Source organism: Myxocyprinus asiaticus, chromosome 5 (genome assembly GCF_019703515.2).
Source record: "Myxocyprinus asiaticus isolate MX2 ecotype Aquarium Trade chromosome 5, UBuf_Myxa_2, whole genome shotgun sequence".
Classification (NCBI taxonomy): Eukaryota; Metazoa; Chordata; class Actinopteri; order Cypriniformes; family Catostomidae; genus Myxocyprinus; species Myxocyprinus asiaticus.
Window position 1 is genome coordinate 6,737,412 of NC_059348.1, and position 21,646 is coordinate 6,759,057.

Consider the following 21,646-nt stretch of genomic DNA (forward strand, 5'->3'; position numbering starts at 1 on the left):
CTCTATACTTCCAAATCAAAACATCCAAAACTACAGTTTCATCAATGCTACCCACCCTACACATCTTCCCATTCCTCTTTCCTCCTTCCCTCCTATATCTTTAGCTCATGGAGCAGACCAAAGCGCAAGGCTGCCTCAGCTTTCCATCTCCACTTCCACCACTTTCCCCTCAAGCTCTTTTCCCCCTGGACTTTTCTATCCTTACGAAGTAAAATCCAGCGTTAGGTTGCCTTTGCTGCCGATTTCGGCTCCAGCCCCCCTCCCCTTTCACAATCCCTCCCTCCCCGCTCCAACATGACCACCTTCATTCTCTCTTGCTTCCGCTACTCCCATTACCCCCCACTCCCATGCTCTAGCCATGGAGCAGCCGCCAGTTTCTGCAAATCTCCACACACAAATAATGGCAGGTAAGGACATAGATCTCGCATCCCTCCTTTCATCCATTCCACAACAAGAAACACATCGTTCCTTGGACTACGGATCTTTCTCAGTTACTTTAATAAACCCTAGACCCTCATCCATCGAGTGCTCACCTTGGCCGAATTCTGCATCGCTTTTTCCAGATATACCGAAGTAATATGCTCCACATTTCCACATAGACGTAAAGAGCTCAACGACTATCTGTCTGTCATCGCAGAGCTCTCTGTCATACGGGGGCTAGTTTATTCTACACCTACAACAAATAATTTTCCACTAAATCTGCAGCAAGAGTATCACAATGGAATCAGTGTCCTTACTGGGGAGCACTCAATTTGGAGCTTCATATTAGAATCTTCCTTGGATGCCGAAATGTTGCCTGCACCATTTGCATATCCGCCAACCACCAAACATCTAAATGCCCTTTAACTATCCAAACTCCAACAAGCCCCAGCCTCCAAAGCACTCCGAAATCAACTGCTTACATTTCGTAGTCCAGGAACGATGTCAAAGGAAGAGTCATTATGTATAATTCTGGCAGATAAGTGTGCAACAACTTTAACGATTTTGGCTGCTCCAAACATCCTTGCCGTTTTTTTACACATTTGTAATTTTTGTGGCGGTGCGCATGCCTGCTCCATTTGCCCTGTATATCTTTCTTCTGCAAAAAACAATGTACAGGTGCATCTCAATAAATTAGAATGTCGTGGAAAAGTTCATTTATTTCAGTAATTCAACTCAAATTGTGAAACTCGTGTATTAAATAAATTCAATGCACACAGACTGAAGTAGTTTAAGTCTTTGGTTCTTTTAATTGTGACAATTTTGGCTCACATTTAACAAAAACCCACCAATTCACTATCTCAAAAAATTAGAATACATCATAAGACCAATAAAAAAAAACATTTTTAGTGAATTGTTGGCCTTCTGGAAAGTATGTTCATTTACTGGATATGTACTCAATACTTGGTAGGGGCTCCTTTTGCTTTAATTACTGCCTCAATTCGGCGTGGCATGGAGGTGATCAGTTTGTGGCACTGCTGAGGTGGTATGGAAGCCCAGGTTTCTTTGACAGTGGCCTTCAGCTCATCTGCACTTTTTGGTCTCTTGTTTCTCATTTTCCTCTTGACAATACCCCATAGATTCTCTATGGGGTTCAGGTCTGGTGAGTGTGCTGGCCAGTCAAGCACACCAACACCATGGTCATTTAACCAACTTTTGGTGCTTTTGGCAGTATGGGCAGGTGCCAAATCCTGCTGGAAAATGAAATCAGCATCTTTAAAAAGCTGGTCAGCAGAAGGAAGCATGAAGTGCTCCAAAATTTCTTGGTAAATGGGTGCAGTGACTTTGGTTTTCAAAAAACACAATGGACCAACACCAGCAGATGACATTGCAACCCAAATCATCACAGACTGTGGAAACTTAACACTGGACTTCAAGCAACTTGGGCTATGAGCTTCTCCACCCTTCCTCCAGACTCTAGGACCTTGGTTTCCAAATGAAATACAAAACTTGCTCTCATCTGAAAAGAGGACTTTGGACCACTGGGCAACAGTCCAGTTCTTCTTCTCCTTAGCCCAGGTAAGACGCCTCTGACGTTGTCTGTGGTTCAGGAGTAGCTTAACAAGAGGAATACGACAACTGTAGCCAATTCCTTGACACGTCTGTGTGTGGTGGCTCTTGATGCCTTGACCCCAGCCTCAGTCCATTCCTTGTGAAGTTCACCCAAATTCTTGAATCGATTTTGCTGGACAATCATAAGGCTGCGGTTCTCTCGGTTGGTTGTGCATCTTTTTCTTCCACACTTTTTCCTTCCACTCAACTTTCTGTTAACATGCTTGGATACAGCACTCTGTGAACAGCCAGCTTCTTTGGCAATGAATGTTTGTGGCTTACCCTCCTTGTGAAGGGTGTCAATGATTGTCTTCTGGACAACTGTCAGATCAGCAGTCTTCCCCACGATTGTGTAGCCTAGTGAACCAAACTGAGAGACCATTTTGAAGGCTCAGGAAACCTTTGCAGGTGTTTTGAGTTGATTAGCTGATTGGCATGTCACCATATTCTAATTTTTTGAGATAGTGAATTGGTGGGTTTTTGTTAAATGTGAGCCAAAATCATCACAATTAAAAGAACCAAAGACTTAAACTACTTCAGTCTGTGTGCATTGAATTTATTTAATACACGAGTTTCACAATTTGAGTTGAATTACTGAAATAAATGAACTTTTCCACGACATTCTAATTTATTGAGATGCACCTGTAAGTTTGAAAAAGTATCTCTCTACTCCCATCTATGTATCAGCTCTAGCCACAGAACTCACAAACTATCCAGAGCAAAAGTTCAAAGACTACTTAATATCTGGTTTAAAACACGGCTTCAACCCTGGTCTTGAGTTTACTTGAGACCAGTTTCATATGTTGTAACTTCCAGTCTGCAATATCAGAGCCAGAGATGGTCGACTTCCTCATATCAAAAGAATTTGAGTCAGGCTTCATAATCAGTCGTTTCGATTCACCCCATTCAGCCCCATCGGTATAGCCACTCAAAACTCAAGGGAAAAAGAGACTTGTTATTTATGTTTTTTCTCCATACGACTCTTCCTATCCTAGCATTAATAGTCAGATTCCTATCGACAAATTTTCCCTGCATTATCACAATGTTGATCACACGATTAGCATGATCAAATCAGTAAGGAAAGGAGATTGGCTAGCTAAACTCAACATCATGTCTGCCTTCAAAGTCATGCCGATTCATCCTGACTTCTAGCGTCTTTTCGGAATTAGATGACAAGACAAATTTTACTTTGCAGTCCGTCTCACCTTCAGTTGCAAAAGTAGTCCAAAAACTTTCGATTTGCTGTCAGAAGCCCTCTGCTGGATTTTATCAAATAACCACACAATCCCTTACCTCGTTCATCTCCTTGATGATTTTGTCTGTGTCTCTCCGAACAATTCCCTCGTTGCTGCCCATCTCTCCACCATCCTGGAGGTGTTCTCGAATTTGGGAGTTCCCATTTCCAATGAGAAAACTTCAGGACACGAACATAGAATTTTTAGGAATCCACCTGGATTCCTCCTAATTCCAAGCCTCTTGGGGGAAGGGGGATTCTTCTTTCCAACCACGAGACCCGTGGGAGTTTCATTACGTATCAGGCACTCATATTCCCACAGGTTTGCCATCTGCTATATAGCTCTGCACAACTTTCACAGGGGTCCCTAGCCCAGCGGCATATAGCCCGGGGGATTCACTCCCATGGTCTCGTCTTCAGCTGGCGCCGCTGCAGCTCTATCCAGTCCCGCTCCCACCAGAGGCCCTAGAAGACCCCTCTGCCCACTGATACTGCTGTAGCAGTCCCTTTCTGTGCTCCTACACAAGCTCTTTTTCTACTCGGTCCTATCAGCCACCATCATGGCAACAGCATGTCCCGACTTGCAACTGCAAGTCCACATCAGCGCAACTGTTCCATGGCACCACAATGTGGTTACAGCTGTGATTCCCCTTCGCCTCCCCTAAATTTCTCTGACCCTGGCTGGACCCTTGTGCAAGGCTGCCTTCACAAGTGGCAACCGCCCAGTCTACTTTCGGCTCCCTCACCTTGTATCGATGTCCGAGGTGGTCCACCATCCTTCACTTTGGGGGGAGAGAGATAAATGATACCTCAAGACCAAACAAAATCCTCGCAGCTTGCCAAATATGTTTTACCATTATTCCAAGGATTATATGACCAAGCAAACTTGTGAAAGCAGCAGAATTTTGGATTACTTGGGGAACAAATAAAGTAGAACATTAGAAAATCTGGAACAGATGGCAGGCCAGTTCGCACTGCCCCAACAAACTCCAAAAAACACCAACAAACACGTTTATTGGATCAGTGTTATCACCATATTGGCATTTATTGGGCCAGTTTGATAATGTCATTTATGCTTCTCAACATTCTAAATCCAACTGCATCCAACTGCCAACTTTAGAACATGAAAGATTGTTGGGGCAGCGTAAATCGATTCATTACAATGATGGCATGATAAAAAAAGCTTTTCATTATGCATTAGGAACATTATTCAAATGTACACATATATACATGATTTTAAAAACGTATATACATGATTCTTTTTTGTTGCATGTGTGACAAAGTATGTGCACATTGGTTAAATGTTTATTTTTATTTTTTTTTGTGATATTCATATTTTTTATGATATTCAAAGATATTTATGTGTATTTATTTATGAATCATAATTTGGTAAATTGGTTAAATGCACAAAAGACTCCAGTTCTTTGAGTGAGGGGCTTTTATTTTGACATTTTCTTGTCTTTGGGGGGATTTTGTGAGATCTAGGGTAGAATGTATTATGTTGCATTCCATTTAACTTGGGAAGTCAGAATTCTGAAAAAATGCAACGGAACGCCACTTGAAGTCACACTTCCAACTTGGAAACTCGTGGAAATCCTCAACTCTGATTTTGGGTGAGATGCAGGTGCATGACATCAAAAAACATAAACATTCACTTTTAGGCAAAGTTCCTACATTACATGATAATACAATTGTATAGCAAACGTTTGCAGAGACAGCCATAAAATGTGGTAAACTACACTCTCTTGATAATCGTATGCATGTAGAACAAATGCTAGCATTGCATAGCATCGTTTATTCTCTACAGTTCATTTACTATAAGACATCTTCTTTGACAATCAAACATCACTAAGATAACAGGAGCATCACATTTTTATTTCCTTATACGTCATCTTCCGAACATATGGCAATGGAATGCCTTTATTATCGAAGATATCAAGTAGGAATATCCCACATCCAACTTTGAATGAAACGGCATTAGAACTGCCCACTACACTATTCTTCAGGTGTACACTGATTGCTCAAGGATATAGGAGGGGACAGGTGCAGTTTTTATGTCCTGGAATTTAAAAAACATGGGAGAATAACTGATCTGTGTACACTGCTGAGATGGTAGCAATAAAAATAGCTTGGATGGGTTGAAGAAGTTATGCCGCATAAAGTGGTAATCTGCACAGGTTAAATGGCATAATTTCTGAGCCCACAAACATTTCAGACATGTCATAGTAATATTTTAACAAAAACTGGTTACTGGTGGGCCTGGGTAGCTCAGTGAGTAAAGACACTGACTACCATCCTTGGAGTTCACAAGTTCAAATCCCAGGGCATGCTGAGTGACTCCAGCCTGGTCTCCTAATCAACCAAATTGGCCCAGTTGCTAGGGGGAGTAGAGTCACATGGGGTAACCTCCTCATGGTCACTATAATGTGGTTTGCTCTCAGTTGGGCATGTGGTGAGTTGTGCATGGATGCTGTGGTGGATGGCATGAAGCCTCCACGTGTGCTATGTCTCCATGGTAACATGCTCAACAAGCCATGTGATAAGATGAGTGGGTTGAAGGTTACAGAGCCAACTGAGATTCATCCTCCACCACCCAAATTGAGGTGAGTCACTACACCACCACAAGGACTTAGAGCACATTGGGAATTGGGGGAAAAAACTGGTTACTGGGGGGTAGAACAATTTAGTTCATTCAGGCTTGTCCCCTGTTATTGTATCATTGAGCAGTTTGTAAAACATGGGGTACAGTCCCCATTTGCCTGCATTGGTGGTATAGTGGTGAGCAAAGCTGCCTTCCAAACAGCTGACCTGGGTTCTGTTCCCAACCAATGCATGCATTTGGATCAGGCTGTTGTTATAATGAAATGCAACTGGGTGGCTAATTTCATCAGCAGCTTGAAATTAGACTTCTACCTTGTTTATGTGATCCAAGTTGTTTAGCAACCCTAAACAAGAGACTCCCCATAGGGGAATCAAACCCCTGTCTTCCACATGACAGTTAGAGATACTGTCCACTATACCAACAAGGATATGCCATTGATGCATAGCCCTGAGCCATTTGCCAACTTGTTCAAACAGCTTGCCTGTTGGCAAGAATACTATTGCTTACATAAGAGAAACACTTTACAGAAACAATCACTTCTGCAAAGTGTTAGGAATCCAGGGGACACATCTTTAAAGACATTTGAAGGTGCACCCACAGCTCATTTAAGTGGTGCAAGCTTTTGTTCAGAAGCCCTAAACAAGTCAACCTTTCAGTTGGGGAATCAAACCCCAGTCTTCCATATGACAGGAAGAGATACTGTCCACTATACTAACTAGGACTGGCTGAGGTAGGGCACTCCCAGGCATAGTGACAAGCTATGCAAACATCCTATCCATATCCAAGAATATTTTTGTTTGTTGTAATCACTTTACAAAAATGAATTACAGACAGTTCAAGGAATGTGATGCATTTTGACCAGTTCAACAAAGAATTAAAAGAATGACATGCACTATTTTCATGTGTGCTAAATGTCTTGGCTGTTAATAAGAGCAGGGTTAAAAACTGGGCTTTGGTTAATAATATTGGATCACCTAAAATGGTGTATTGACACAACTATATTCTATTTGTTCCTGAATACTACTGTGCAGAGTTTTTCACATTGTCACATGTTACTAGCCTGTGCCTGACAACACTAAGTGGAAACAACACTGTTTCTTACTGCTGAGAGATGCCTATGGAAGAAATCCACATGATGGATCTCAGTGTAAATGATGTTTTGGTTCTGTGCTGTGTGGGCCATGTCCTTTTCAATATAGTTTTTGGATTTCTTACTCTTAAGAACAAGTGGCAATGAAATGAATGTGTTACAATATGCTTGCACAAAACACAGCTGTCTTGTGCTGCCTCACCCCCTTACTCCAGAAGTACCCTATCAAACTTTGTGCTGAAGTCACCTAATATTTGCTATGCTTTCCTTTAGGAGCATTATTACTTAACCTCAGCTTCAGTGACATCCCCTCAGATTGGGATTGTTTTAATTTTTAGAGGGGATTTTATTACATTAACTCCTCCCAGTTGGAATGGTCCACTGAGAAAAAGATAACCGGGAGGAGCCTGCACCAGAGATTACCCTTGTTGAGCATTATGGCACAGTAGTGAGAAAGTACTGGCCCAAAGGATCAGGGTTACAGTTCAAGTTTCTCTTCATTACATATAAATCTTTCACCTTTTATTAAAGATTTTAATGTAGGGGAGCTTTTGTGAGTTTTCTGTATTTTGGGGGCTCTGCTTAAAGCAGAGCTGCACATGTTTGTTAAAAACAGCATAAGTTTAAATGTGGGCTTGCAAGGGGCCTGGGTAGCTCAGCAAATAAAGACGCTGACTACCACACCTGGAGTCACAAGTTTGAATCCAGGGCATGCTGAGTGACTCCAGCCAGGTCTCCTAAACAACCAAATTGTCCCGGTTGCTAGGGAGGATAGAGTCACATGGGGTAGCCTCCTCGTGGTCGCCATAATGTGGTTCTCGCTCTCGGTGGGGTGCATGGTGAGTTGTACGTGGATGCCGCAGAGAATAGCGTGAAGCCTCCATACATGCTATGTCTCCGCAGTAACAAGCCATGTGAAAAGATGCGTGGATTGATGGTCTCAGATGCAGAGGCAACTGAGATTTGTCCTCTACCACCCGGATTGAGGCAAGTCACTATGCCACCACAAGGACGCATTGAGAATTGGGCATTCCAAATTGGGGAGCAAAAAAAATACATAAAAAAAATGTGGGCTTGCAAGGCAGTGTGCTCTGATGTCATGCAGGACATCAGAATAACATGTGGAATTGCCATATGTTTGTATTGTTAGCTTGATAATACAAATATCAAAGTCACATTTGGCAGTGCAGATGGAAGGTGTTTAATTCCAGAAGCTTGTAATAACTAATAACAGACAGGGCAATATTTTCATGATTGGATACAAAGGAACATAAAACAAAGTAAAAACACTCATTACATCAGTAGAGAGGTCATTTTCACACGTCTAAGAATGGGGCATTCAAAACTTAGCGCAGCTCTTCATGTTATGGGGAAGCATAAAACAGGTTTATGTGAGGCATGTCAAGAAATAGATATGCATTAATAACATTCCCCAGATACGATTTAGGATGTCATGAATTCACAAAGCTCATACATCTTAAATATATTCCATGAGCAGTTCTTGCAGCCATTAACTCATCAGGGAGTCCTGATGGTCAAGTGCTTAACATCTGCTGCTATGAGATGCTAATGAGCGCTTTGTCTACCTCTGCCTGACCGGCAATAATCAAATCTGGAAGTACATTTACATTTATTCATTTGGCAGACACTTTTATCCAAAGCGACTTACAAAAGAGGAATAATACAACATAACAATCATCTAAAGGAAACAGTAGTACGAAAAGTGCTGTATTGCAATAAGATTCATATATATCAACTGTTTTCTGATGACAGAAAGGGAATCAGCTTCACAGATGGAGTTGGGATGGTCGTTCCACCACCGCGGTACAGTGAAGCCGAAAGTCCGGGGAAGTGATTTGATGCCTCTTTGTTGTTGATACAACAATACACCGCTCATTAGCTGACTGCAGGCTTCTGGTAGGAACATAGCTTTGCAGGAAAGATTTTAGGTAAGCTGGAGCAGATCCAGTGACTGTTCGGTTTGCCAGCATAAGAGCCTTGAACTTGATATGTGCAGCAAACGGCAGCCAGTGTAGAGACAAGGAGTCAAGTCAAGTCATTTTTATTTGTATAGCGCCTTTCACAACACACATCGTTTCAAAGCAGCTTTACAGAAAATCATGCATTAACATAAAATGAAACTTTAATATCTATAATGTCTTAGAGTCATCATTGTGTAGTTTGATAAAATACAATTGTGAATTGTGTTTAAAAATAAGTCATTAAATAATAATTGTATCTAGAAACCCAGTGAGCAAGCCGAAGGCGACTGTTGCAAGGAACACAAAACTCCATAAGATGTTGGTTAATGGAGAAAAATAGCCTTGAGAGAAACCAGGCTCACTGTGGGGGCCAGTTCCCCTCTGGTTAACATCATGAATATAATGCCAATGTTACTTATGTATAGTCATGGTTTAAAATGATTAAACTAAGTAAGTGTTAAGGGTCAGTGTTTAAACAAAGATTTTGTATGAACGTCATGGTTACTGGTGTAACCTCTGTTCCCTGATGGAGGGAACGAGACGTTGTGTCAATGTAGTGACACTAGGGGTCACTCTTGGGAGCCCGAGACACCTCTGGTCTTTGATAAAAGGCCAATGAAAATTGGCGAGTGGTATTTGCATGCCACTCCCCCGGACATACGGGTATAAAAGGAGCTGGTATGCAACAACTCATTCAGGTTTTATGCTGAGGAGCCGATATAAGGTCTGGCCATTTCAGCGGGTAGTTCAGCGTTGTGGCAGGAGGGACACAACGTCTCGTTCCCTCCATCAGGGAACGGAGGTTACACCAGTAACCATGACGTTCCCTATCTGTCACTCACTCGATGTTGTGTCGATGTAGTGACACTAGGGGTCCCTATACGAAATGCCACAACTGGCTGAACTGTGTTACATGAACTGGCGGTGTGTGGTGGGCAGACTGCTGTGTGCCTCATAGCCAGCACACCAGGTCGACACGTAACCTCCCCCAACATAGTTATGAGTGTCAAACGACAAGTCGACTACCCAAAGATAGAGACAGGCTTAACCCAGTTAAGGTAGTTGATGTGCCAATGCAGTCGCGGACCTGTCCAGAGGCCAGCGGCTGTGTACCCGTTGCAAACAGCACCCCAGCCCGTTTTGTAGGTGTCTGTCATGACCACGACGTGCCTGGGGACCAGTTCTAGAGGAACACCTGCCCATAGAAACGAGAGGTCGGTCCAAGGGCTGAAAAGACGGTGACAGACCAGCGTGATGACCACACGACGTGTCCCGTGGCGCCATGCCCATCTCGGGACTTGAGTCTGGAGCCAGTGCTGAAGCGGCCTCATATGCATCAACCTGAGCGGGGTGGCCACCGCCGAGGATGCCATATGCCCCAGGAGCCTCTGAAAAAGTTTCAGTGGAACCGCTGTTTTCTGTTTGAATGCTTTCAAACAGGCCAGCACAGACTGGGCGCGCTTGTTCGTAAGGTGCGCCATCAAGGAGACTGAGTCCAACTCCAAACTGAGAAAAGAGATGCTCTGAACCGGGAAGAGCTTGCTCTTTTCCCAGTTGACCCGAAGCCCTAGTCGGCTGAGGTGTGAGAGCACCAGGTCCCTGTGTGCGCACAACATGTCTCGAGAATGAGCTAGGATTAGCCAGTCATCGAGATAGTTGAGAATGCAAATGCCCACTTCCCTTAACGGGGCAAGGGCAGCCTCTGCGACCTTCATAAAGATGGGAGGAGACAGGGACAGGCCGAAAGGGAGGACTTTGTTCTGATACGCCTGACTCTCGGACGCAAACCGCAGGAAGGGTCTGTGTCGAGGAAGGATCGAAACGTGGAAGTACGCATCCTTCAGGTCTACCGCTGCAAACCAATCTTGATGCCGGATGCTCACCAGAATGCGTTTTTGTGTCAGCATCTTGAATGGGAGTCTGTGTAAAGCCTAGTTCAGAACTCACAGGTCCAAGATTGGCCTCAACCCACCACCTTTTTTTCGGTACAATGAAGTAGGGGCTGAAAAACCCCTTCTTCATCTCGGCTGGAGGGACAGGTTCTATCGCGCCCTTCCATAGGAGGATAGCGATCTCCACGCAAGGTAGCAGCGTTTTCGTTTTCACCAAGGTGAAGTGGACACCGCTGAACCTGGGCGGATGCCCGGCGAAGTGAATCGTGCAGCCGAGTCGGACGGTCCGGACCAGCCCTTGCGACAGATTGGAAAGCGCAGGCCATGCGTCCAAGTTCCGCGCAAGGGGGACCAAAGGGACAACGCATTCGGACGTGCCGGCAGGTGGGGCCTCGTGGCGGGGCGGAGCTCAAGGTGTCAGTTCAGCCATGCTGAGTCTAAGGACATCGAAGCACTTACCTGGCTCCTTGTGACCACCCCTGGAACAGCCTGGGACAGGGGAGGAAGAGGCCTGTCCTCGTGACCCGTAGAGACTGTCACATCGGGGGCGGATTTGTGCCACAGCTGGGCGCTCAGGGGCAGGAGACCGCCCCTGGAGCACCAAACCTGCCAAATAGAGTGGTGGACGGTGGTCGTGATGACGGCCGTGCACACCGGGTACATGACACACGGAACAAGGAAACCGCTCTTGCTGAGCTCTTGAGTACTGCAACCACTTGGGCATGCAGCGCAATTAAATGCAAAAGGTAACAAAAAGATGAAGATCTGCTTACCAGCTCCAGAGCAGCGGGTTTCGTTGTCCCTGGGTCGCCCGTCTCAAGGGCGCTTTGAAGCCTTTCACGGGTTCTGGGCAGCCGCGAGACGGCTGGCATCTGCTTCCTGTGGTGGGCTCCACGCCGGGCCCGGGTCGAAGGGGCGGGCTGCGGCGGAGCCAGTGCAGTCACCGCAGGGGGACGCCCTTGGCGATGAGTAGAAGGGGTGCGGGATCTTGAGCCGTGCCGGGGCAGGATATGCCTGCTAGCATCCATCTACTGCTCTACCATCGAAAACTGCTGGGCAAAGTCCTTGACGGTGTCGCTGAATAGGCCCGCCTGGGAAATGGGGGCAGCAAGGAATCATGTCTTGTCGGCCTCACCCATCTCGACCAGGTTGAGCCAAAGTTGGCGCTCCTGGACCACTAGTGTGGCCATCGTCCGCCCGAGAGACTGCGCCGTGACCTCCGTCACTCAGAGAGCGAGGTCGGTAGCCGAGCACAGTTTCTGCATCATTCCCGGGGCAGAACTACCCTCGTGCAGTTCCTTTAGCACCTTGGCGGACTTGCAGGAGAGCCATGGTGTGCAGGGTGGAGGCGGCTTGTCCAGCGGCACCGTAGGCCTTGGCTGTCAGAGACGACATAAACCTACAGGCCTTGGACGGGGGCTTTGGACACCCGCGCCAGGTGGCGGTGCTCTGCGGGCATAGGTGCACCGCGAGCGCCTTTATCCACCGGGGGATTGCCGAATAGCCCTTGGCCGCCCCACCATCGAGAGTAGTGAGGGCGGGGAAGCTAAAAAGATCGGGACCGGGCAGTAAAAAGTGCATCCCGTGACCTTGTCAGCTCTTCATGCACTTCCGGGAAGAAAGGGACGGGGTGGGGCGTGGCTTTGAGGGGCGCCGCGAGCCCAGGAACCAATCACCGAGCCGCGAGGGTTCAGGGAAGAGCAGTGAGTTCCACTCTAGCCGACGCTCGCGGCTGCCCGGGAAAGCATGTCGCCATCTCCGCGTCAGCCTGTGACTGGGCAATCGACCCCGAAGGGAGGAGCCCAGCTGAGGCTTCCAACTGGACGAGCCCGCTCTCCAGTGCTGCGCTCGAGAGCTCATCACTTTCGCGGGCTCTGAATAAGAGGTCGAACTCGCTGTGAGACGAGCCGGCGGACTCATCCGGAAGCAGGGCAGACAAGCGTGCTGGGGAATGGGAGGTCCGCGGGGGGATACCCGGCGGGGGCAGTCCCATTGGGTCCCCAAATCGCCCCCAGTGCTAGCCACGCTGGCCTCATACCCGTGGGTAAAAGGACCGAGGCGGGAGCCTCTGGGGTGGCTCGCTTTCTTACGAAGGTGAGCCGCGATCGCAACGTTGCCATGGACATATTCTCGTAATGAGGAGAACATGACCATCCACGAACGCTGTCTCCGCGTGAGCAGTGCCCAGACACAAAAGACAGTGATCTTGACCGTCAGAAGGCTAGAGATAACGAGCGCAACCAGGAATAACACACAATCGGAAAAGCATCTTTAAAAAGATGTGTTTTTAAAAAGACGTTCCGTGTGTGCCGCTCTTTTAGAGAATTCTCTGCAGTGCACCAGTGCAGAGGGGGGAGAAGCCACTGAAATGTGCCGTCAGATCCAGCAGAGGTGAATGAACAGCTGTGAGAATTCAGCTCAATGAGCATCGACCGTTCGGCTCCGAAGAGAAAATCTGAATGAGTGGTTGCATACCAGCTCCTTTTATACCCGTATGTCCGGGGGAGTGGCATGCAAATACCACTCGCCAATTTTCATTGGCCTTTTATCAAAGACCAGAGGTGTCTCGGGCTCCCAAGAGTGACCACTAGTGTCACTACATCGACACAACGTCGAGTGAGTGACAGATAGGGAACTGTAAGATTAATGACTAATGTCTTTAATTAATTAATTTGATGATTTGATGACATTCAAATGATTAATGTCCATCCTGGATTGACTGCAGAAGTTCATATAGATGCATTGTCCTTGTTAGTTGGCTGATGAAGGATTTTGTTGTCAATTAATTGATAGTCTATGTATTCCATTATACGTGTGTAGTCCATCATTAGACCGAGGTGATGCAGGCAGAGATCAGTGAGGTGCATCGCAGTTCAACCGGCCAGTAATTTTGGTGAGGTCTATCCTAAGTCCAAGGTTCAGGCAATGGCATATGATGTATCCCATGTCTTATGGTTGGAGTTGGCATCAGTTCATCCTCTGAAGTCCATCGTAATAGACTGAAGTGATGTTTAGCTGGCACCGGCTGCTATTAGTCGTCATCACTCAGAGACACATAGCAGTGGAGTCCAACACGAAGCAGGAATGGAGCTGGATCCAGATGGTTCTGGTGACCTCAGGATAGGAGTCCCGAGGTTGAGACGGGGAAACAAATAGAATAATATTAGCATAGACGCCATTCAATTTATTGCAGAGTTATAGATCATGAACAATGTTTCTGGTTCTGGCAGACCTAACTAAAGCAGCCTAATTGTGAGTTGAAGGATAAATTAGGTGTATGCCCAGCTAAATAGATGAGTCTTTAGTCTAGACTTAAACTGAGTGAGTGTGTCTGCATTTCGAACAGTATTAGGGAGACTATTCCATAGTTTAGGAGCCAAATAGGAAAAGGATCTACCTCCTTTTGTGGATTTTGATATTCTAGGAACTATTAACTGGCCAGAATTTTGCGATTGTAATGAATGTGATGGAATATAGTGTGGCAGAAGGTCACTTAAGTACTGCGGAGCTAGACCATTCAAAGCTTTGTACGTAGTTAACAAAATTTTAAAATTAATATGAAATTTAACAGGTAGCCAATGTAATGATGATAAAATGAGGCTAATATGATCATATTTCTCGGTTCTAGTCAGCACTCTGTATGCTGCATTTTGAACCAATTTAAGTTTATTTATTGATTTTGCTGGACATCCTCCCAGTAATGCATTACAATAATCTAGTCTTGAGGTCATGAACGCATGAATTAGTAACAGCATCAGCAACAGAGAGCATGTGTCGTAATTTAGCAATATTTCTTAGGTGGAAGAATGCTGTTCTACAAACACTGGTAATTTGATTTTCAAAGGACAGATTGGTATCAACTATAACATGTAAATTCTTTGCTGTTGAAGACATCAAGAGTCAAATTATATTTTAGTGGCTTATTTTTAGAGGTTTTTGGTCCAATAATTAGTATCTCTGTTTTGTCGGAATTGAGCAGAAGGAAATTTCTGGCCATCCAATCTTTTATTTCATTGATACACTCAATTGATAAATGTAAAATTGGGTATCGTCAGCATAACAGTGGAAACTTATTCCACAATTCCTGATAATATCTCCCAGGGGAAGCATATAAAAGGAGAAAAGCAGAGGCCCTAAAACTGATCCCTGTGGCACTCCATACTTTACTTTTGTTTGGTTTGACAATTCCTCATTTACATAGACAAAGTGGTAGTGGTCTGCTAAATAGGACCTAAACCATGCTAATGCAAGTCCACAAATGCCAACATAATTCTCTAGCCTATTCAAGAGAATGTTGTGATCTATTGTTTCGAATGCAGCACTAAGATCAAAAAGCACTAGAAGTGAAATGCAGCTACGATCAGATGATAAGAGCAAGTCATTTGTAACTCTGATAAGTGCAGTCTCTGTACTGTGATGGGGCCTAAATCATAACTGAAATTGTTCATATATACTATTTCTTTGTAGAAATGAACATAGTTGGGAGGATACTACCTTTTCTAGTATTTTTGACATAAATGGGAGATTTGAAATTGGTCTATAATTAGCCAGTTCTCCAGGACCAAGTTGTGGCTTCTTAATAAGATAACTGCCATTTTAAAGTTTTTTGAGACATGTCCTAAGGATAGCAAGGAGTTAATAATATTAAGAAGAGGTTCTGAGATTACAGGGAATACCTCTTTTAAGAGCTTAGTTGGTATTGGATCTAATATACATGTTGTGGCTTTTGATGTTTCGATAAGTTTTGTTGCACGTGAGGAAAATTATGAGACTGTTTTCTGAGGTACTGTGACAGATGATTGCATAATTCCAATATTATTTCTGATTATTTCAATTTGATCAGTAAAGAAATTCATAAAGTCATTACTCTTGTGCTGCGACGGAATTTCTGGTTCAGTTGAGGCTTTATTCCTAACCAATTTAACCACACTACTGAATAAACACCTAAGATCGTTGTGGTTATTTTCTATGAGTTTGCTCAAATATGCTGACCTGGCAGCTTTTAGTGCCTGTCTGTAGCTACAGACACTATCCTTCCATGCACTGCGAAATACCTCTAATTATGTATTCCTCCACTTGCACTCCATTTTCGAAGCTGCTCTCTTGAGAGCATGAGTGTGATCATTGTACCATGGTTCAGGGCTTTTTTCTTTAATTTTCTTTAATTGAACTGTGGCAACACTATCAATAGTGCTAGCGAAGACTGTATATATATTTTCTGTTATTCATCAAGTTCTTCTAGGCTTTGGGGCTTACTGAGTGTATGAGATAGATCTGGAAGATTATTAGTGAAGCTATCTTTATTGGTTGAAAGAGTAGTTTGACCTGAACAATAGTGTGGTGTAGACTGAGTAACATTAGCTGATACGAGGTAATGATCGGTTATGTCATCACTCTGCAGTAGAATTTCTATAGTATCAACATCAACTCCATATGACAGAATTAAATCTAGTGTATGATTATGGCGATGAACAATCAAAGCTCTATCTACAGTAACGAAAAGATAAAAAAATAAAAAATAAATTTTTTTAAATGAGCAAATTCACCAAGGAACTCAGAATAAGGCCCGGATGATCTATAAACAGTAGCAAGGGCAAAAGACGACAGAGTTTTTTTATTTATATCTGATGGTGTCACATTAAGCATTATTAGTTAAAAAGACTCAAACTTATACTTCAAACTTGTCCTCTGAGTAACACCAAAACATCACTGTAAATTGTAGCAACACCTCCTCCTCGACCCTTCAGATGAGGCTCATGTTTATAACAATAAGCTGGGGGAATAGATTCATTTAAACTAATATATTCATCCGGTTTAAGCCAGGCTTCAGTCAAACAGAGCGCATCCAAACTATGATCTGTAATAATTTAATTTACAATTAGTGCTTTGGTAGAAAGAGATCTAATGTTTAGTAGTCCTACCTTCATATGATATTTATCTTTATTTTTATTTTTTTTGTTCAAGTTTGACCGTAATCAAATTTTTTCTGAATGATTTATTGAGAGTTTTGTGTTTGGTAGTTTGGGGAACAGACACAGTCACTGTGTGAAATCTAGGTGATACAGTCTCTATGTGTTGTAGTTTATGTGACCTGTGTGATGTCTCAAAGCAGCTAGCAGATGTTCGGATTAATCAGTTTGTCTGCTTCCTGACCTGGGCCCCAGTTAGTCAAATTCTATCATTAAGACTAAGAGCCAAATTACTAGAGAGAAGAGCCGCACCTTCCCTGGAGGGATGGAGTCTGTCTCTCTTTAGCAGGTCAGGTCTACCCCAAAAACTCTTCCAATTGTCTATAAATCCTATGCTATTCTCCAGACATTCAGTGACACTAATCTACTATAAACCTCGCCACCACGATGAGCAGGGAGGGGGCCAGAGCATATTACAGTGTCTGACATCATTTTTGCAAGTTCACACATCTCCTTAACATTATCTCTAGTGATCTCCAACTGGTGAAGCCAGACATCATTAGTGCTGACATGAATAACAATTTTAAAAATCTACGTTTAGCATCAGCACTTGTAAACTTGATCTGATGTCAGACACTCTGGCACCCGAAATGCATTTAATAATAGTGGCTGGAGTCTCTTTTTCCACGTTCCTTACAATAGAATCACCAATTATTAGGGCTCTTTCAACATGATTCTCAGTGGGTGCATCACTGAGTGGGGAGAATCGATTGGAAACCCTAACAGGAATGGGAGAGTGGTGTTGCTTTGCTGAGCGAGTATGCCGCCGAGACATCACCCAAATGCCCTGTTCTACCCGCATGCGAAACAGTATCTACCGGCGTCTCTTTCTCCCTGACCTCCACTAGCGTTCGGATGCGTGTCTCTAACTCATTAACCTTCTCTGTCAGCCTGACTAATTCCTTGCATTTATAACATGTGAATCCCTCACTGCTGATGGAAGAAGATATTGTAAACATGTGACATGCAATGCAGGAAGAAATAACATGAGCGGATGCCATGACTTACCACAGTTGTTTGTTGTTGTTGTTGTTGGTTGTTCCTGAGCAGCGAGGGTTTGAGATCGATGTGAATCCCTCATGCAGTTGATTGTTGTTATGGTTGTTCTTGATAAATGGTGCTTTGAGATCGATGCAATAATCTGTGTAATACGGCAGAGAAAAACGGGTGCGCACTGTAAAATGCGCGCAGTTTAATCGCAATGAAAATAGAAAGCGGATGCAACCGGAAAATGCACGCAGTTGAATCGTGATAAGAGAATAATGCGGGGGGAAACGCGATGCGTGCTGAAAATGGCAGATGTTAAGGATTAAAAGCTGAAAACAGATATATAAGCGATGCTAAACAAGCTAGCAGGCTACAAACACAGACTCGAGCTAGGCACCAGCAGCAACAGGTAAAATACACAAAGATGAAACAGTAGAAAAGCGGAAAAACCCGAAACGCGGTAAAATGACAAAGGATAAAACGATGAACGTATGAGAATAAGAATAAGCAATGCTAAGCAGGCTAGCAGCCAACTTTGTAGTTGCACCAATGTGACCTCTTGCAAAGTTTAATCGCACTGTTAGGAAAAATGGTTGAAAAATTAGTCTCAGTCCGGAGCCCTGATTTATTTTGTGGAATCTGATAATTTTCCATGGCATACCTGACAATCTTTCACGGCACAGTGGTTGGAAAACACTGGTATATATGAACAATTTCAGTCAGGATTTAGGCCCCACCACAGTACAGAGACTTAACTTATCAGAGTTGATAATGACTTGCTCCTATCATCTGATCGCAGCTGCATTTCTCTTCTAGTGCTGTTATTATTTACTGTGCTGCCTTCAACATGATAGATCACGATATTCTTTTGAATAGGCTAGAATGATGTTGGCATATGTGGACTTGCATTAGCATGGTTTAGGACCTGTTTAGCAGACCACTACCACTTTGTCTATGTAAACGAGGAATTGTCAAATCAAACAAAAGTTACGTATGGAGTGCCACAGTGATCAGTTTTAGTGCCTCTGCTTTTCTCCTTATATATGCTTCCCCTGGGAGATATTATCAGGAATCATGGAATAAGTTTCCACTGTTATGCCGATAATACCCAACTTTATTTTTCTACGAAACCCAATGAAATTTCACAATTCTCCAAATTAACAGTGTATCAATTAAATCAAAGATTGGATGGCAAGAAATGTCCTTCTACTCAGTTCTGACAAAACAGAGGTAATAATTATTGGACCAAAAACCTCTAAAATAAGCCGCTAAAGTATAATTTGACTCTCGATGGATGTACTGTTACATCTTCTTCTACAGCAAATAATTTTTTTTTGATATTTGAACTATATTTGATACCAATCTGTCCTTTGAAAATCAAATTTCCAATGTTAGTAGAACAGCATTCTTCCACCTAAGAAATATTGCTAAGTTACAACACATGCTCTCTGTTGCTGATGCTGAAAAACTAATCCATGCGTTCATGACCTCAAGACTAGATTATTGTAATGCATTACTGGGAGGATGTCCAGCAAAATCAATAAATAAACTTAAATTGGTTCAAAATGCAGTAGCCAGAGTGCTGACTAGAACCAAGAAATCTGATCATATTAACCCCATTTTATTATCGTTACATTGGCTACCTGTTAAATTTTTTATTAATTTTAAAATTCTGTTAACTACAAACAAAGCTTTGAATGGTCTAGCTCCACGGTACTTAAGTAACCTTCTACCACGCTATAGTCCATCACATTCTTTACGATCGAAAAATTCTGGCCTGTTAATAGTTCCTAGAATATCAAAATCCACAAAAGGAGGTAGATCCTTTTCCTATTTGGCTCCTAAACTATGGAATAGACTCTCTAACACTGTACAGGACACAGACACACTCTTAGTCTAGACTAAAGACTCATCTATTTAGAAAGGCATACACCTAATTTATTCTTCACCACACAATTAGGCTGCTTTGGTTAGATCTACCGGAACCAGAAACACTGATCATGATCTATAACTCTGCAAAAAAATTGAATGGTATCTACACTAATATTATTCTATTTGTTTCCAATAGAATAACTCCTATCCCGAGGTCACCAGAACCGGCCAGATCCAGCTCCATTCCTGCTTGGGTTTGGACTCCACTGCTACATCTCTCTGAGTGATGATGACTAAATGCAGCCGGTGCCAGCCAGACATCACTTCAGTCTATTATGATGGACTTCAGAGGATGAACTGATGCCAACTCCAACCATAAGACATGGGATACTTCATATGCCATTGCCTGAACCTTGGATTTAGGATAGATCTAACCGAAATTACCGGCCGGTTGAACTGCGAAGCACCTCACTGGTCTCGGCCTGCATCACCTTGGTCTAATGATGGACTATTCTCTTAAAATGGAATACATAGTCTATCAATAAAATGCCAACAAAAGCCTTCATCAGCAAACTAACACAGGACAATGCATATATATGAACTTCTGCAGTTAATCCAGGATGAACTTCAAAGACATTAGTCATTAATCTTACAGTTCTTACAAAATCTTTGTTTAAACACTGGCCCTTAACACTTACTTAGTTTAATCATTTTAAACCATGACTTGCACTGCACATACATAATTAGTATTGGCATTATATTCATGCTGTTAGCCAGAGGGGAACTGGCCCCCACAGTGAGCCTGGTTTCTCCCAAAGTTATTTTTCTCCATTAACCAACATCTTATGGAGTTCTGTGTTCCTTGTCACAGTCGCCTTCGGCATGCTCACTGGGTTTCTAAATACAATTATTATTTAATTACTTATTTTTATGCACAATTCACAATTGTATTTAATCAAACTACACAATGATGACTCTAAGGCTTTATAGATACTACGGTTTCATTTTCTGTTAATGCATGATTTTCTGTAAAGCTTCTTTGAAACGATGTGTGTTGTCAAAGGTGCTATACAAATTAAAATTACTTGACTTGAATTGCCAGAGGACGAACAATGTCGCATTTGGACCCTGCAATATGGATGACGCTGTTGTGCAAATCACTTTGCCGAAAGTTAAACAATGTATGCATTTGAGCCTAATGATAAGTGTGTATATTATTTGTGCAATATCCTTGCCAAAGGATAACGTAATGTGTGAGCCCTACAATAAGGGTCACATTGTTGTGCAATACCCTTTGTCAAAAGATAAACAACATATGCATTTGAGCCCTTCGATAAGGGCAAACATTATTTGTACAATATCCTTGCCAAAGGATAATATCGTATCATAACGTTTGATTGTGAGCCCTCCGATGAGGGCGGATGTTGTTTGTGCAATATCTTTGCCAAAAGAATGCCAACGTGATAAAGACGACGTTGTTGTGCAATACTTTTTGCCAAAATTTCCAGCCTATTGATAGAACCTAGAATATAAAAATCCACAAAATGAGGTTTATCCTTTTCCTTTTTGGCTCCTAAACTATGGAATAGCCTTCCTAGTATTGTTACACTGTCTCAGTGTAAGTCTAGACTAAAGACTCATCTTTTTAGCCAAGCATGCACTTAAGTTATCCTTCAACTTGTAGTTGTGTTGCATTAGTCATGTCTATAACTTTAAAGTCTACATCTCAGCTTTAAAGTGAATGGCATCTTAGGTAATATTGTTCTATTTGTTTCCCTGACTCATCCTTGGGATACATATCCTGAGATTACCAGAGACTGCCAGATCCAGCCACGGTCCAGCCAGATCTCCCACTCCCACCGCTATGTGTCACTGAGCGATGACTCCTAACTGCACCTTGTTCCATCTAGATAGCTTGGGGCGCTTCTATGATCACTGTCTGCATTACGTCTGTCATGTATGATGGACTTCATAGAGGATGAACTTC

General features: G+C 43.2%; 1 non-coding gene across 1 annotated transcript; it reads left to right on the top strand.

The window, feature by feature from the left end:
* Positions 1 to 7,438: 7,438 nt before the first annotated feature.
* Positions 7,439 to 7,552, top strand: LOC127441720 (U5 spliceosomal RNA). The gene has a single exon (XR_007897384.1). It is a non-coding gene; the product is annotated as a U5 spliceosomal RNA (small nuclear RNA).
* The last annotated feature ends 14,094 nt before the right edge of the window (positions 7,553 to 21,646 follow it).